The 17,806-nt window shown below is 34.1% G+C and overlaps 1 protein-coding gene across 11 annotated transcripts in view; it reads left to right on the plus strand.

The window, feature by feature from the left end:
- Nucleotides 1-17,806, plus strand: part of LOC128212040 (uncharacterized) — a 125,274-nt gene that overhangs the window by 79,081 nt on the left and 28,387 nt on the right. Inside the window, exon 1 of one of the 11 annotated variants that reach the window (XM_052917283.1) lies at nt 17,266-17,298. The exons of the other annotated variants lie outside the window; for them this stretch is intronic. The gene's annotated coding sequence lies outside the window, so the exon portion shown is untranslated. Of the gene's footprint in view, nt 1-17,265; nt 17,299-17,806 lie in introns of those variants that run through there. 11 annotated transcript variants of the gene reach the window in all.

Below are 17,806 nucleotides of genomic sequence, written 5' to 3' on the forward strand. Positions count from 1 at the left end.
AGACGGAGTGTACTAGCTATTAAAGTTGTGCGAGTGTTGATTATTGAAAGACGGAGTGTACTAGCTATTAAAGTTATGCGATTTTTGATTAATGAAAGACGGAGTTTACTAGCTTAACTTATGCGATTGTCGTTTAATGAAAGACGGAGTGTACTAGCTATTAAAGTTATGCGATTGTTGATTAATGAAAGACGGAGTGTACTAGCTATTAAAGTTATGCGAGTGTTGATTAATGAAAGATGGAGTGTACTAGTTATTAAAGTTATGCGATTGTTGATTAATGAAAGACGGAGTGTACTAGCTATTAAAATTATGCGGTTGTGGATTAATGAAAGACGGAGTGTAATAGCTAAAGTTATGCGATTTTTGATTATTGAAAGACGGCGTGTAATAGCTAAAGTTATGCGGTTGTGGATTAATGAAAGACGGAGTGTAATAGCTAAAGTTATGCGGTTGTGGATTAATGAAAGACGGCGTGTACTAGCTAAAGTTATGCGATTGTTGTTTAATGAAAGACGGCGTGTACTAGCTATTAAAGTTATGTGATTGTTGATTAATGAAAGACGGAGTGTACTAGCTATTAAAGTTATGCGATTATTGATTAATGAAAGCCGGAGTGTACTAGCTATTAAAGTTATGCGGTTGTTGATTAATGAAAGACGGAGTGTACTAGCTGAAGTTATGCGATTGTTGATTAATGAAAGACGGAGTGTAATAGCTAAAGTTATGCGATTGTTGATTAATGAAAGACGGAGTGTACTAGCTAAAGTTATGCGAGTGTTGATTAATGAAAGACGGTGTGTACTAGCTAAAGTTATGCTATTGCCTAAATATATGCGGTAGTTGGTTAAAGAAAGAGGGGGTTTACTACATGTAGCTGAAGATATGCGATAGTTTATTAAAGAAAGTTGTTTATTAGACATTCGAATTTGATAGAACTAAGAGCTTGTACGTATACTATGTGAAACTCCAATTGTTTATACAGCGTGGACAGACCGTCCCTGTTTTCCCTTAATATGTATTTTGATTAACAACCAATGACTTGAAATCATTCTTCCTGCCATAAAACATCCAATCTAACAAATACAATGGGAATTATTTCTCCTTTTGTTTACACAGCGTTGAAAGACCGTCTCTGTGTTGCCTTATTTTCCCAAAACAGCAAGTTTATATGATATTTAATAGAATCGGAAATGTCACAAGAAAAGAAATGTATCACACTATTGCCAATTTCCGGTTGATTCCTAGACAATTGTTTGCCCTCTGGTCAAATTGCAATCGTGTCTTCTTTACAAGTTGCCAGCCACTTTGGTATACTGGATTCTTTATATGAAGAGTGTTCGACAGCTTATACGAAATATTCTAATCATTTTTTTTGACGTTAATAAATTCATTGAAATAAACATTGTCGTCAATACACTCTTCAACATGCAACATTAACAAGTACGCTTAATTCGTTTAGGAACGGCATGGGCATTGTTTTTAGTTCACTTTGTAATCACAAAAGGTCAAGGTATTCATACACAAGCGTTACCGTTACGAGAACAATCTTATTTTCTTCATATTCCTCTTTTGTTAGGATATTGCAAGGGCTTGTCACTATTCTGATATGAAAATAATTCCGTCCGGAAAACTTCGGTAACAGTTACTCTGTTTTGGTTTTGGGGATCTTAGGACAAGTTGTTTCCAATGATTTACCACTTTTAGACGACATACTTTTTGGTAAATGTGGCATCTAGCCCAAGGTCCAGGCCACGTTTGGTGTAGCCCGGCTTATTTATATAGGCAATCACCGTCAGTTGCCACATGCATATTCAGCCGAGAAACACCGTAAAAGGTAAGCTAGACAGTGAAATACAAATTGTTTAGACAAATTATATTTTAATCTAGCCCATAAAATTGGTATTATTTTTCCATTCCCTGACTCAACATTGGAAGACCGTCTCCGTTTTGCCTGACTTTCCTTACTTATGACTCGTAGATTGCCAATTCCACAAGAATAAAAAATATTCCACCTTTTTGCCAATTTCCTGCTATATCAAAAACAATAGTTTGTCTCCTGATTATATTTCAATCGTGTTTTCTTTCTGATTGGTCCGTCATTTTGGCAAGACTGTGTCTGTTAAATCCATGTACGACGTTATTTTTGCACACGAAGAATAATAAGAAGAAATCTTTGTTCTGTGATTAAGTACTCTCTTTTGATTTTTGACATGGTTATCAGACCTTTAGTTAATATTTAAAACATGATTATTTTAACATTTTTGTACATTTGTGCAGGAATTGTTGATCATTGTTCCATACTAAAAGTGCTTTGGGTCGCAAAATTCAAGCCTCATGTTTAGCTAAATGAAGAACCAGATTCGGCATTCGGAATTGGTCTTTGACATTCGGACTTCGTCATTTCAATTCCGAATGGAACAGTCGACTAAATGACGAGCTTGTTCGACATTGAGAGTGTGTCATTGTTAACGCCGTAATGGTGGGCAGGCCATCTCGACATTAGGGCACTAGGAAATTTTGAATGCCAAGCTCAATGACGAAGCAGTTCGACATTCTCGCTCTTTTTATCCAAATGAACAGCCGAATGACGAGCTGAATAACAAATTGAATAAAGAGCTAGCTCTCTAAATGACGAAGATGAACCAGGTCGACTTTCAATCTTATTTTCTTGTATATAGGGCTGACCATCAAGCGAATGAAACATCAGTTCCAAATTAAGACTTTATCATTCTAAATGTAGGGCTTATATCAAACGCTGATGCTTGTGCCGATTTAATACACCCCAATTATTAAGATTTGTATCTGCTTTTTTCGGAAGCAGACAAGATAAATCCTTTTTTTTCATGAATGTTTGTGAACACTAGACGGCATTTTTCGAGCCAAACGAGATTTGAGAAATGTGTTTTGGGGTTACAGAATGAACCACATACCATTAATCAAGATATGTTCCGGAAAAAAAACATAAGTGGACACATGGTCGCTGAAAGATTAGCCATTACATAATGTTGTTGAATAATATGACCTATTTTTAAACTACCCCTGAAATGTCTGTATCACATTTTTTCTCTCGAAGATACGACCGAATTATTGTAAAAAAGTACCCTGGCGCCACAACTAGTTTTACAATCGCTATTAAAATTGAACACAGTGCTCAATGTGTGTGTGTTTTTATTCATGAACACGTTTTGTATGGCAATTATTTAAAACAAGCAAGTAATTGGGACCAAGTGGGTAAACATTAAGATAGTTAAAACGATAGCGAACGAATAATGAAGTTAGCTCACTGTTCGGTGAACCACAGATAATTAACACTTACAGAACACTTGTGTTGAAACAGGTATAAACAATTTTCTGTACGCCAATGTTTTTTGGGAATCAACGCAGTAACATTGTTTTCGGGCCAGTTTTGAGCGTTACTGGAAAACACATTTTGGTGATAACAGGTTTTAGATTGATAATTAATCTGTTTACCCATAATATAAAGTATGATTGATTATAGCTGCACTCAAAAAGTGTTGACTGTGTTAATTTTTCGTCTCAGAATCAGCTAATTGTGGCATAAATGCCTTCAATTCATTCATATGAGGTCTCGAACAACAGAAGTGTTTACGACGGTGTTTACAAGGCCTTGCTCAATTTATTGTTTCCTGTTTTCTGTATTATTGCTGGCATCAAAGATGTAATAATTCCAAGAACTCTTGATTGAGGAATAAACACGGTTCAGGCAATATCTAGTGCTTTTCAAGAAACAAATGGTTAGCTGTAGTGATTTGGTCTGTATTGAATAATTTCATCATTATAGCTGATGACTTCGGTATTTTATTTGCAATGCCGATAACAATTGAGTTGGGACCGTTTCAGCAAAGGAAATCACTTTCATTTGAGTACGCAAAGCACCTTTCATGTTTTCACAACAGCGTCATCTATAATAAATATATTCCAGGTCATCTATAACAAATATATTCCAGGTCCTCTATAACAAATATGTTCCAGGTACTCTATAATAAATATATTCCAGGTCCTCTATAATCAATATATTCCAGGTCCTCTATGATAAATATATTCCAGATCCTCTTTGATAAATATATTCCAGGTCCTCTTTGATAAATATATTCCAGGTCCTCTATAATAAATATATTCCAGGTCCTCTTTGATAAATATATTCCAGGTCCTCTTTGATAAATATATTCCAGGTCCTCTATAATAAATATATTCCAGGTCCTCTTTGATGAATATATTCCAGGTCCTCTATAATAAATATATTCCACGTCCTCTATAATAAATATATTCCAGGTCCTCTTTGATAAATATATTCCAGGTCCTCTATATTATAATAATTCAATTCAAAAAGAAGAGAGGCAAGGTGCATATCAATTGCCTTTGAAAAAAACCTCCGCCTTGCTTTATGTGAAAGGTATCAGAAAACAACAACAATTGGAATAATGCTGATGCTCATAAAAAGCTATAGAACGTAAAGGATTGTCGTGCCATTCTTAATCATTTATATAAGTACGGGCAGGTGCCACCAACACCCAAATCCGCTAGTGGAAACCTTAAAACCCGTTATCGAAAAGGCATAACGACTGCAGTTACTTGTACACATTTAACAGATATTTTACTAAGATGCAACTAATTTAAAAGTATCTGAGAGCAAACAGGTGTTTTCATGTTATTGGAATATCATTATTTGGATCACTATGTAAGAACGTCGGAATGTTTTTCTCGCATTAATATTGAAACTTCTAACAAGTACAATGGATATTTTATTTCTCTCATTTCGGGTAATTTTTTCCTCCCATGGTTTACCCAGCGTGCACAATATATCCCTATTCTGTCTTATCATGTACAAAACAGTGACTTAATATCCGATTGTCTCGATTGGAAATGTCACAATAATAGAGATGTTTTATTTAATTGCCAATTTTCGGTTGATTCCAAGAAAATTGTTTGCCTACTGGTCATATTGCAATCGTGTCATCTTTCTGATTTGTCCATCACCTAAACAATCGGTTCTTTCCTATAAGTGATTTGGATGGAAAGTTGTTGTTTGATAAAATAACAAAATTGTTTTTAGATGATATTATTTCGTTTTATATTTTGCGTCCGGACATTGATACAAAAAGTTCTGCCGACCAAGCTGCCTGGCAAATACTACAATAGGAAATATCTTTAAGAAAAGAGGTCTCTTTTTAAATCAGACAATATGCTACCTTATGTTCTTAGATGAAGGGTCATGGTACCTTTCAAGAACCCTGCTGAGAGTAAATATTAATTATACGATAACACAGTTTTTTCTTTAAATTAATACAGTAAATACATATAATTATTTGATCAACTTGTGCCATTTCGGAATCATCAGAATAATTATTAAGTCCAGAATTCGTTCTGAGTAATGCGAATATGTGAATTAAGTCTTAGGATTTCTCGTGCAGGAAGGGATTTAAGTAATGTGTTTTAAATGACACGGAAGAACCTCGGTCTTTAAATCTATTGGTTGAGGTGTTTGATGGATAAAAATGTGTTTCGTCTGGACAATTGTCACCTAAACATAATTGCATTACACTGGAAACTTTTTTAATTGGTCGCTTAACACTTTTTGGAAATAAATATATAAAAAATAATAATTATAAGTCAAGAACTCAGTCGTTTATGTACTAATACGTGAACACAATATTGCTGAAGGGCCATGATTTTATTGTCAAAAAGATAACAGAATGGGTCACTCACAAAACTAAAAGTCGTAAAAAACATGGTGGTATTTGGATAGAGATCATAAAATCACTTTCAGCAAATAAAACATATAAATGTCATTGAGCAGATGAAGGATGAACATCTCTTTAAACACATTACAATAGTTTGCAATTGGTTTTAATTGGTGGTTATTAGTCTAGCTTATTAAAATATCATAACTGTTTATCAGTTTAACAGATTCAAGTCTCACTGGATGCAATATCAATACGAACATTTATGCATAAGCTTACCTAGAGTATAAATTGAACGTTAATTATGGATAATCAAAAAGCCTCTAAAGATGATTTATGGAAATTGCCAGTGAGCTGGCATTCATTGATAATGTTAGAGGGAGGTAATTTAACGATAAAGTTAGTTTTTGATGGACATTTAACGCCGTTCTTGTTCGAATTTCTCCGTTGACTTGCCAAAACGAACAGTTTTTCTTCTAGTATATGGATGTAGAAATTTCTTCTTATTTCTGAACAAATGTTTCATAAATGAACTTAAGTCCTATTTGATACAGAATGTGTAATAATTCGGATATTTGTGGAAGACGCGCCAAAAAAGTTATTATGGTTGCTACATAAACGTCATTCCTTTTCGATTATTACGTTTGAGCTGATCTCCTGTATACATTTTCAAATATATCAGCATTAGAAAACCGACAAAATAGAAAGGTTGAAATGTGTTTTGTCTTGCAAACATTGGCATTTTGAGTTTGCCACAAGTATTTGTAAACGTAAACCATCTGTTGCTAGAGCCTGGGCAGTGGGCTTATCTCATTAAAATTGTGAATTGTTTTGTGCTGTTCTATGTTTCTTGTTTGTGATTTTGTGTTCTATGTTTTTGGCGTTTGCCCATTGCCACTAAACCGGGTTTATGTTTAAACATTTTGCTACTGAGCATGTTTCTGTAGTTTTTTGCATATATATTGTAAGTAGCTATCTTTACCTGCTAATTGTTCCTAAGAATGCTTTTGGAGAACTTAGTAATGAAGCACGCTGGCTAAAAGGTCATGGACTTTGGCATTTTATTAACCATTACTTAAACTATACATTAAGAACACACACTACTAAAACTATTTATATAATTTGTTTCGAAAATTACAGTAATCTAGAGATAAAACGATAATAAAAAAATTGACGAAAGTCGGCGATATTCGATTCTGATTATCGTTAGTACTTAGTAGTACAACTATAGAATAGAAATTATTACTAGTATTTGAATTCCATGAAAAATTTGGTTGTTTGCCCTAATCAAGGATTTTAACCAATTATGGCTCTCTCGATGTATATGATTAACACTTTATGTTAATTGAGAGCAAAGGAGATGAATGTCATTATTGTGTCGATAAGAATCAAATTATTTTTCGTAGCTAACCAAATAGGTTATTGCTCCTTTCGCTTTCACAACATTGGAAGACCGTTCCCGTTTTTCCCCCTGACTTTACTAACTTATGTCTCTTAGATTGCCAATTTCACTGGAATAAAAATATTCCACCCTTTGCAAATTTCCGGCTGTATTGAAAACAATAGTTTGCCTCCTGAATATACGACGTTATTTTTGCATAGGAAGAAATCTTTGTTCTGTGATTAAGTAATCTCTTTTGAGTTTGGACATAAAACATCAGGCCTTTAGTTAATGTTTAAAACATGATAATTTTATTATTTCTCTTCATTTGTACCGGAATTGTTGATCGCTGTTCCATACTAAAAGTGCTTTAGATTGCAAATGTCAATCCGAATGTCTAGCATAATGAAGAACCAGATTCGGCATTCGTAATTGGTCTTAAAAGTTTGACATTCGGATTTCGTCATTTTGAATTGCGTACGGAACGGCCGACTATTTTACGTGCTTGTTCGACCTTAGGACACTATGTAATTTTAAATGCCGAGCTAAATGCCAGACTCAATGACGAAGCAGTTCGACATTCTCGCACTTTGTCTCCAAGTGACAAGCAGGTCGACGAGTTGAATAACAACATCAATGAAGAGCTAGCTTTCTTAAAGACCAAAACGAGCCAGGTCGACTTTTATGCTTTTTTATCTTAAATAACGGGCTGACCATCGAGTCGAATGAAAAGTCAGTTCCACATTAAAGATTTTTATCGGCTTTGTAATGTTCCGGAATCAGACAAGATAAATCCCTTTTTGTTCATGGAATATCTGTGAACACTAGCCGGCATTTTTCGAGCCGAAAGAGATTTGAAAAATGCGTTTTGGGGTTACAGAATGAACTAAATACCATTAATCAAGATGTGGTCTGGAAAAAAAAACATAGGTGGACACAAGATCGCTGAAAGATTAGCCATTCCATACTGGTGCTGAATTATATAACCGTTTTTTAAACGACCCATAAAATGTCTGAATCACATTTTTTTCTCGAAGATACGACGGAATTATTGTAAAACAGTACCCTGGCGCCGCAACTAAGTTTACAATCGCTACAAAAAAATGAACACAGTGCTCTGTGTGTGTGTGTTTTATTAACGAACACGTTTTGTATGGCAATTATTTTAAACATGCAAGTAATTGGGACCAAGTGGGTAGACATTGGGATAGTTAAAACGATAGCGAAAGAATAATGAAGTTAGCCCACTGTTCGGTGAACCACAGATAATTAACACTTACAGAACACTTGCTGAAACAGGTATAAACAATGTTCCGTTTGCCAACGCAGTATTCATGTTTTGGGGCCAGTATTGAGTGTTACTGAAAACAAAATACATTTCTGGTGATAACATGTTTTCGATTGATAATTAGCCTGTTAACCTACAATTTATAGCTGCACTCACAGAATCAGCTGAGTGTGGCATAACTGCCTTCAGTTCAGTCATATACGAAATCTCACAATAGAACAGACCTCAATTGTTCGAAAAACGGCCGAAAATTTATTTTTTCTTAAAGCGTAAGTAACGCTTTAGCCATAATACATAAGTTTCGACCATAAGTAAGACGAAAATGCGATCTTATCTTAAGTCAGCCCGTTTATATTACTTGTTTCCAAACATTCACGCAAAAATTGGCTCGTTCTAAGACAAGCAAACAAAAAGTTGTCGAAACGGTCAATCTCTGAGAGAGCAGCATTTATACATTGCATTTACCCTACTGCTAGGATTGTTATGATATTATTGCTACATCAGTAAACAAAGATTCTTTCGGAAAGCGTTGTCTAGGATATGTATTCAATGGGATTCCCACACAGAATGAGGTCTCGAACAACAGAAGTGTTTACGACGGTGTTTACAAAGGCCTTGCTCAAGTTATTGTTTTCTGTTTTTCTGTGTTATTGCTGGCATCAAAAGATCTTATAATTACAAGAACTCTTCATTGAGGAATGAACACAGTTCAGACAATATCTAATGCAATTTCAAGTTTGGCGGTAGTGTTGTGGTCTGTAATAAATACACTTTCATCATTGTAGCTGCCGAAAACGGTTGTTTTTATGAAATGCAGACTACAATTGAGATGGGACTATTCCAGCGAAGGAAATAATTTTCATTTTAGTACGCGAAGCACCTTTCATGCTTACGCAAAAACGACTTCTATAATAAATATAGTCCTTTCAAAATAAGAGAGACAAGGTGCATGTTAATGGCTCTTAAACCTCCGCCATACGCAAGGATTCAGAAAAAATAGACTGATGCTGTTGCTTATAAAAAGCTATAAAAAAGAAGCGATTGTCGTGCCACCCACTCACTGGTTCCTCATTCCCATAGTGAATTCATTTTGAATAAGATATAAAAGGCAAGGGCGGGTGCCACCAACGCCCAAATTCGTTAGTGAAAACCTTAAAACCCGTTATCGAAAAAGCATAACGACCGCAGTAACATGTAGGCATGTACCAGATATTTAACTAAGATGCAACTAATCAAATAGTATCTGAGAGCAACCAAGTGTTTTCATGTTATAAGAATATCATTATTTAGATTAATATGTAAGAACGGCGAATTGTTTTCTTCGCCCTAACATTGAAACTACTTACAAATACAATGGGTATTTTATTTCTCCCATCTTTTACAGCGGGTATTTTTCCTCCCATTGTTTAACCTGCGTGCACAATGTATCCTTATTTTGTCTTATCATGTCAAAAACAGTGACTTAATATCCGATTTTCTCGATTGGAAATGTCAAAATGATAGAGATGTTTCACATAATTGCCAATATTCGGTTGATTCCAAGAAAATTGTTTGCCTACTGGTCATATTGCAATCGTATCATCTTTCTGATTTGTCCATCACCTAACCAATCTCGTTTCTTTCCAATTAGTGATTGGATGGAGAGATGTTGTTTTACAAAAAACGAAGATGTTTTTAGATGATATTATTTCATGTTTATAGTTTGTGTTCAGACATTGATATAAACAGTTGTGCCTTGAAAAATAACACAATTTGAAAAACTCGTTAAGAATAGAAATAAATATATAACAAAATAATTATAGTTCAAGATATCAGTCCTGTATGTATTAATGCGTGTACAAAATATTACTGAAGGGTCATTATGTTATCCTTCAAATTATAACAAAATTAGTAACTTTAAAATGAGAAGCCCCAAAACCAAAAGTCGCAAAAAACATGGTGGTATGTGAATAGAGAAAATCAATAAAAAAATTATTTTAAGCAAATAAACATGCCAATGTCATTGTGCAGATGAAAGATGAACATCTTTGTTAACACATTACAATTTTTACTATTGATTTAAATTGGTGGTTATTAGTCTAGCTTATAACTGTTTAACACTTTACAGATTCAAGTCTCAAGGGGTGCAATATCAAAACGAGCATTTATGCATAAGCTTACCCAGAATTTATGGATAATCAAAGATCGTCTAAAGATGATTTATGGAAATTTCCAGTGAGCTGATATTCATTGATAATACTAGAGGGAGGTAGTTATACGATAAAGTTAGTTTTTGATGGACATTTTACGCCACTGTTGTTCATTTCCCCGTTGACTTGCCAAAACGAAGTTTTTCTTCCAGTATATGGATGTAGAAATTACCTCTTATTTCTGAACAAATGTTTCATAAATCAACGTAAGTTATATTTAATACAAAAGGTGTAATAACGCGGAATATTTGTGGAAGACGCGCCAAAACAACCATTAGGGTTGCTACAGAAACGTCATTCCTTCCGGTTTATTTCGTTCGAGCTGATTTCCTGTATACATTTTAAGTAAATCAGCATTAGAAAACTGACAAATAGGAAAGGCTGGTATGTGTTTTATTTTGCAACGATTGGCTATTAAACCATTTTTACATGCTTCAATACAAGTATCTGTAAACGTAAACCATATGTTGCTATAAGACGCTTCGAGCCTGGGCAATGGGCTTATCTCAATAAAATATACCTTAGGCCTAATAAAATTAATTTGGTCTGGGTTACCCGACCCTAACTACGAAATAGGCGCCGACCATACTATTTGTATAGTCAGTTTGTAAAACAATATGAAAACTAAAAAAAAAATAAAAAAAAAATTTAAGTAAGTTTTAATACGCAGTTTAAAAACTTAAACGCTTTATACAGAAGATTACTTTAACACCATTCTCCAATGATGAAAATAACGTTATTATATAAAGCCTAATAAAAAATAAAAATAAAATAAAAAGCCTATCTATACCCTACCTGTTTTTGAAAAGGATGTAACCCTACCTAAACCAATTCTTTAAGGCCTTACCTTTTTAACTTATCAATGACTTGTAGGTAACTATCTTTACATACTAATTGGTTTTAGACTATATTGGACGTTTGTTAAAAAGCTGCAAAAGTAATGGAAACCTTCAGTTACTGGTTGTGAGATCATGGAGTTTGGCTTACTTTAAGCTAGAAAGATCTTAGCACCGGACCAGCAGATTGGTTGCACAAAACGAACTGCGTGGATCTTGGCGTCGGACTTTTAAATTGTTTCCACAAAAATACCTTTGGAAATTCTAGCCTGTTCATAGGCATACTATAAAGTAGTTTTTCCATCATATTTGTATAAAAACAATAAAACAATGGTTACTAAATAGTCAGTCCATTCGGTCAAAATGTATAACAATCATCTGTTAAAAGGTACGTTGGATCCACCTTGGGAAGGTCACTGAAAACTGGAGGGGTTAAAACCCTGGTTTACTTGCACGAAACTTCACACATTTCCCAGAGTTCATATCAGCAAAATTAAATCTAAATCTCAATTAAATTTTAACAGTAAGCCTAATCGGAACCAGCATCAACTTGTAGACAAATGCACCGAGCAGTTGATGTGTTTTTGTCGAAGGAAAATGCAATCTGCATCTTTTGGGAGGACCAACAACGTGTCTGCTCTTTGTAACGTTCATTTCTTGTAACATATGTTGATTGAAGGGCGTCGTTAAGTAAACATGAGAGGGATTTTGCTGTCTGTTCTTTGTTGAAACGGTCCCCTTTTTTTTCTTAATCTTGAAGTGAAGTTAGCAAATGTCAGACCACCATTTTGCTGCTTTGGTTGCTACTTCTTGAAGTTTTTATTGTTTTATTTTTGAAACGAGAGTTTTTGACATTATTGAATCTTTTAAAGAGATTCATAATTTAAAGCTGCATTCTCACAGATATACCGTTTTGACAACTTTTTTCAATGTTTTGTCTTGTAATGTGGCAATTTCTGCGTAATTGGCCAGTGATATAAGAATGCTGAAAAAAGATCAGATAGCAGTTTTTCATATAAACATTCAAAAAATGATGTTTTATGGAGTAAAGCGTAACTTTCGCTTTAAAAATAATGAAATATTTGGCAGAATTGCGGTGATTGATGCGAAAATCAGCCGATTCTGAGACAAATAATAAACAAAAAATAATGTCAAGACGGTCAACTGTGAGAGTGCAACTTCAGGACGACCTTGTTAAACTGCGTAATTTCGACTTTCATCAATTACGAATACATTCTCCTCGAATTCTTAGTATTGGAAAGCGAGTACGTGAGGTTAATGGACAGTATGCAGGACCTGCTGTAAACTACAGGATTTCTTCGAACTATTTACCGTAACACTCGACATTTGCACACTAAATTGTTTTGCAAACATTGGCATATTGAATCATGTTTATGCATGTATAAAAGCAAGTGTTCTGTACACATAAACCATATGTTGTTCCCAGAAACCCCAAGGCAGGGCAATGAGCTATACCAGTTAAAATCCCCTTTACCTTTTATCCAAGCAGTGACTTGGAAGTAAGTATCCACTCCTGCTTATTGGGCTTAATTTCTTGCAAAGATATAACACGCGACCCAAAGGCCACACCTTTAGGGGTACATGCGTTATATTTTAAATGGACAAGTGTCTGTAGATAATTTTTTAGATTGTAAGAAAAGTGAATACTTATCAATTACGCAATTCTTTCAACTTTCTATTTTTATAGGAACCGGTTTGATGTCCGTGAATAGTTAAACTATAGATATATATATATATATTTTGTTTGTTTGTTGTTGTTTTTTGTTGTTGTTTTTATGTAAGGCATCCGGCTATAACGATAATCTACAAAACATTAACTGCCTTTTTATCAAGACTAGTTGGTTAGACCAATGGTTATTTTTTTCGTGAAGGGAAGGTTCTACCCTTGAAAATTCGCTATATATTCAGGCTCATACCTGTCGGAAATTTGAACGAGAAGAAAAAACAGGGTTCAAGCCTGTTTTACCGCAATGCTAGGATTGCTGAAATAGCACATTCATTTCAGGCGATTACTAATTGGCTGCCATTTGTGTGGTTTGGGCAAACATGTTTTATTTCATATTTCTCGTGTTTCTGTGTTAAATTAACGCTTTCTTGGTATAAGGCCACTCCTTTTTTATTTTTTGGTTTACAAGAATTTTTGGGGAAAATGTCCACCAGACGGTCGAAAAAAAAAAAAAAAAAAGGAAAAAAGTCACAAAACATACTCTTAAAGGGTAAAAATCAGAGAACAACATAAAAACATTGAAAATTTATATCATTTACATGACATTTTAAATTTTTAAACTGCTATTAATGCATGTTTTAATACACTCAAAGTTTCAAGTTTCAAAGTTCTAATTAAACACACAGTTTAAATCTTACATACTGTGCATATAAAACATCAATGAAATTGACTATAAAACATGTTTACATGTATAAACTACACTTTTTATCAAAGATACATTGAATATCACTCAGCAAGACATTTGTTAAGCTTCAAGGGTATGCTAAAGCAAAAGTGAATGCAGAACACTAAACTGAACAATATTAAATTGAAAAAAAGAGAAGGCAATTTTACGCATTAAAATACAAAAAATTGCACTGTATTAAAACAATACATAATATTTTCTAAACATTGTTTCAGTTATTTCAATATTGGAAAATGCCAATAACGTGAAATAAATACCAATTTTGTAAATAAGAAAGTAACATTTTATGAAGACATTTGAGCTTTAACATTGTGAAAGCAATTCCTGAAAAACTAAAAACCAGACTAGACCTAGATTTGAGTTTTAATAACTTTTACCATGGTGGGTCCTAGTTATGTGTAACCCGATTCATGCTAAGTTCGGATATTTTCGGACCGGGATATTTACCATGGGATGTTCACCAAATCCATTTCAAATTCAAATATTGCAGCAAATTACCACATCAGTACATAAAAATCACATAACAAAATAATAAATCTAGCATGTGACTTAACTTTATGTACCAATGATAGTAACAGAGAAATCCATAATTATGTATCGGATATTTTCATCTTCTCCCAACTCCGCCATTTTGTCTATACACGAGTTCACAGGGCATCTATACTTCATGCTTGTTTATTTTTCATTTTAAAGAGTATTCCTTGGTTACAACAACAAATCTCATTTATAGTGAAATATCAAGTTCATTACAAATTGAAATGGACTTATTCAAAATAGTTTTCCGTGTTGTTTTATCTAAATGTTTTGCACACAACTCCTGGCATTAGTATTAAAATGTCATTGAGACATGTGTTCAACTCTTTCATTGTTTTTACTCTACTATTGACCCAAACATGAATAAACATGTAATCTAGAATAAACACAAGCTTTACATTGACTCAATTACAAGTATTTCCAAACCATTTTGTGATTTTAAATCCATAAACACCATCGACCGAACTTGTGAAATTAGGTCACCGGTATCAAAATTTTACTTTCGATTTCACCACTCACACTTAGTGCACTGTTATTTGATATTTAACCATAAAATGTTATAAAATGTTTTTCTCAAACATAATTTACAGATATTTGTGTCTACTAATTCGATGGCAGCCGCTGACAATTTTATTTTTATCTATAAACAACAATATTTTCATGACCTAAATTGGCGGGGAATAACAACAATCACGTGACAGTTATTGTTTGTGTCGGCTGTTAAATTTGCCAATGTTTATTGCTATTGTTATTTTAACAACTCCTGCATATTTTAATTAATTATTTCATACCAAGAATGACTGCTATCGTCAATTCCGCCATTGCAATCGGCGCTGCCATAACAGTTGACTGGCTCACATGCTATCACTATAAATTGGCAAATACGGCCACGGAACAAAAAACCAGTCGAGATTCGTATTCTTAATACGGTGGTGAAAATAATTTTGAAAAATTAGTGAAATTCATTTTTTATTTTTTTTGTACTTTTCGGAAAATTAGACACGCCGGTTTTGTAAACCAATTTATATAAAAGTAGTGGCCTAATGTGTTAAATTTCAAATCGTATCACACCTGCTTATTGAAATGTTTAATTTAAATATGTATATTCACACTTAATCATATTCAGCCGCGTCTTTTATGTCTTGCCAAATGTCAAATTTGTCTTGAAATGGTCTTGATAACATAAAAATAGGAAAACACAACGCATTCTTTTTCACGAAAATGACTGGGGACAGGCTCTTTGGATTATTACAAAAAAATATGCAGTTATTCATCTTTCGAGTCTGATTTATTGCATTGTGTAAGTGTTAATCATGAAGTTGTCATTTGTTATAAAACAAACTTTTGTCCTCCACAATACATCTACAACGACAAAAAGTCTGAGGTTCATTCTGTGTCACAAATTCGCATTACACGGAACCCCCAGCTCTTACGACAAGCGGAATTCAACCTTTATTCATAGATAGAGAAATTATTCACAAATGATTTATCTTGTCTGATGAATGATATTTATTATTTCGAAATGACCCAAAGCATATATCAAATGTTAGAATTTATTGAAGGAAATAAGAAAAAGACGGTTATTTTTAATACAACTTGTTTTCACTGTATAGGTTAAACCGAGAAACCCAAAGCATGGCCTTGATAATGAGTTTATTGTTAGCCTATATGTGCCTCATTAGCACGTCGTCTCAAAGCGGTAAATTATTGGATCCAAGTTTTCTTATCATCACCAATCAAAAACAGAGTTACGGTTAGCGACCGGACAAATTATTTGCGTAAGTTATGTGTATGTATCATACTGGGTGTAAATGTATGCATTAATATCTTAAGAAACGACCTTAAAGGAGTAGTTTAAGGAATTAATGGCTTGTTTATCTCCAGCCGCTGTTTTTTGACGGTGATGCAACAGCAGGATGCAAACTTCAACAAAAGGAGAATGAAATCGCATTTTTTTTCTAAAATCAACTTGAAAATGGCACAATGCAGAAATAGTGATATCAGTATGACACTTTCAGTTTAGAAAGAAAGCAAATACATGGCTAAATCAGGATTTGTTATTAAAAGTCCTTAATTGTACAAGAACGAATGCCATTTAACGTCCAGGACAAGCCAAAGAGTCGCTTTTGCAACTGAGCCGACTTTTCCTACGAAAAGGTTATATAAAAAATGGATAGTTTAGAAGTCAAAACACTAACAACGATCCTGTTTTAAGGCACAAGAATCAAGGCGAATCAAACTCTAAACAAGACCTGCCAAACATCGCAATACGACAATCATTCCATAAATATTAAGAATGCTAATATTGATAATAAATCGCAGACAGTGAAACAGGTGGCTCAGGTTTTGTTGGAACATGTGTAAACATGGTTTTATAAGTGAGTGTTTACAAAATAACATCATATCAACAATACAAAATATACCATTTCTGCTGCGTCCATTGAACTTAGATTTTAAAGGTTTTAAAACATTGAATGAACGTGGCGTTAACTCAGCATATATCCATAACGTGAACTTCAAATTAAATGCAACGTCTATATCCTGTCGATCGACTTCACACTTCGAAGAAATCGACTGCCGCCATCAGTGATTTGGATATACCTTCCACATGTAACTATGTGATAAAGAGGAGGTCTCAAACATACGCAAAGCATCCATACATGATCCGTTTATTAACTCCTCTGATTTTTGCAAAAAAAATGACGAGCTATTGTCGTCACTTCATTGTCGTCGTCGGAGGCGTCGTCGGAGGCGTTGGTTAAGTTTTACGTTTAGGTCACTTACATGGAAACTATCAATGCTATCACTTTGAAACTTGGGGAACTTGTTGATCTAATACCCTTCTTCACATTGTACCCTACAGATGCTGAGTCTCACCTGTTTTGCGCGTAAAAAACATGACTTTTGATGGATTTTGGCTGATTTTGAAAATTGTAAGTAGCTTTTTCAATTTTTGTTGGATTGATTTCAAAATTTTCCCAGACAATAAATGGATACTGCCTTTGATACATCAAACGGGGTTTTAAGTCACACATTAGGAAGGGTAGGTGGAGGGTTGGGGATATTTTAGTAATTTTTAGCTCGTCTGATATTTTGTGCTTCGGTCACAATCAAACTATCAAAGCTATCACTTTCAAACTTTGGAATACCTGTTCAATATCAAAGGTACAATATGAAATAAATAAACCGTAAAAAGATAAAATTAGACGAGCGTTCATCACCCGCAGGCGGTGCTCTTGTATTTGTTTCTCCCTCAGACGACCAATTAAATTGAAGCTTTGAATTACACTTGTAAGAATGGTGCGAGATCAAACGAACTCACCCACTGTTGGAACCCGCTATTGGAGCGAAACACATCGACCGTCTTGAATTGCAGTCGTGCTTTGTTTAACTGATAATTTGTAAATAGTATAATACCTACATTTTATGTAACTGAATAAT

This window comes from Mya arenaria, chromosome 12, assembly GCF_026914265.1.
Source record: "Mya arenaria isolate MELC-2E11 chromosome 12, ASM2691426v1".
Taxonomy (NCBI): domain Eukaryota; kingdom Metazoa; phylum Mollusca; class Bivalvia; order Myida; family Myidae; genus Mya; species Mya arenaria.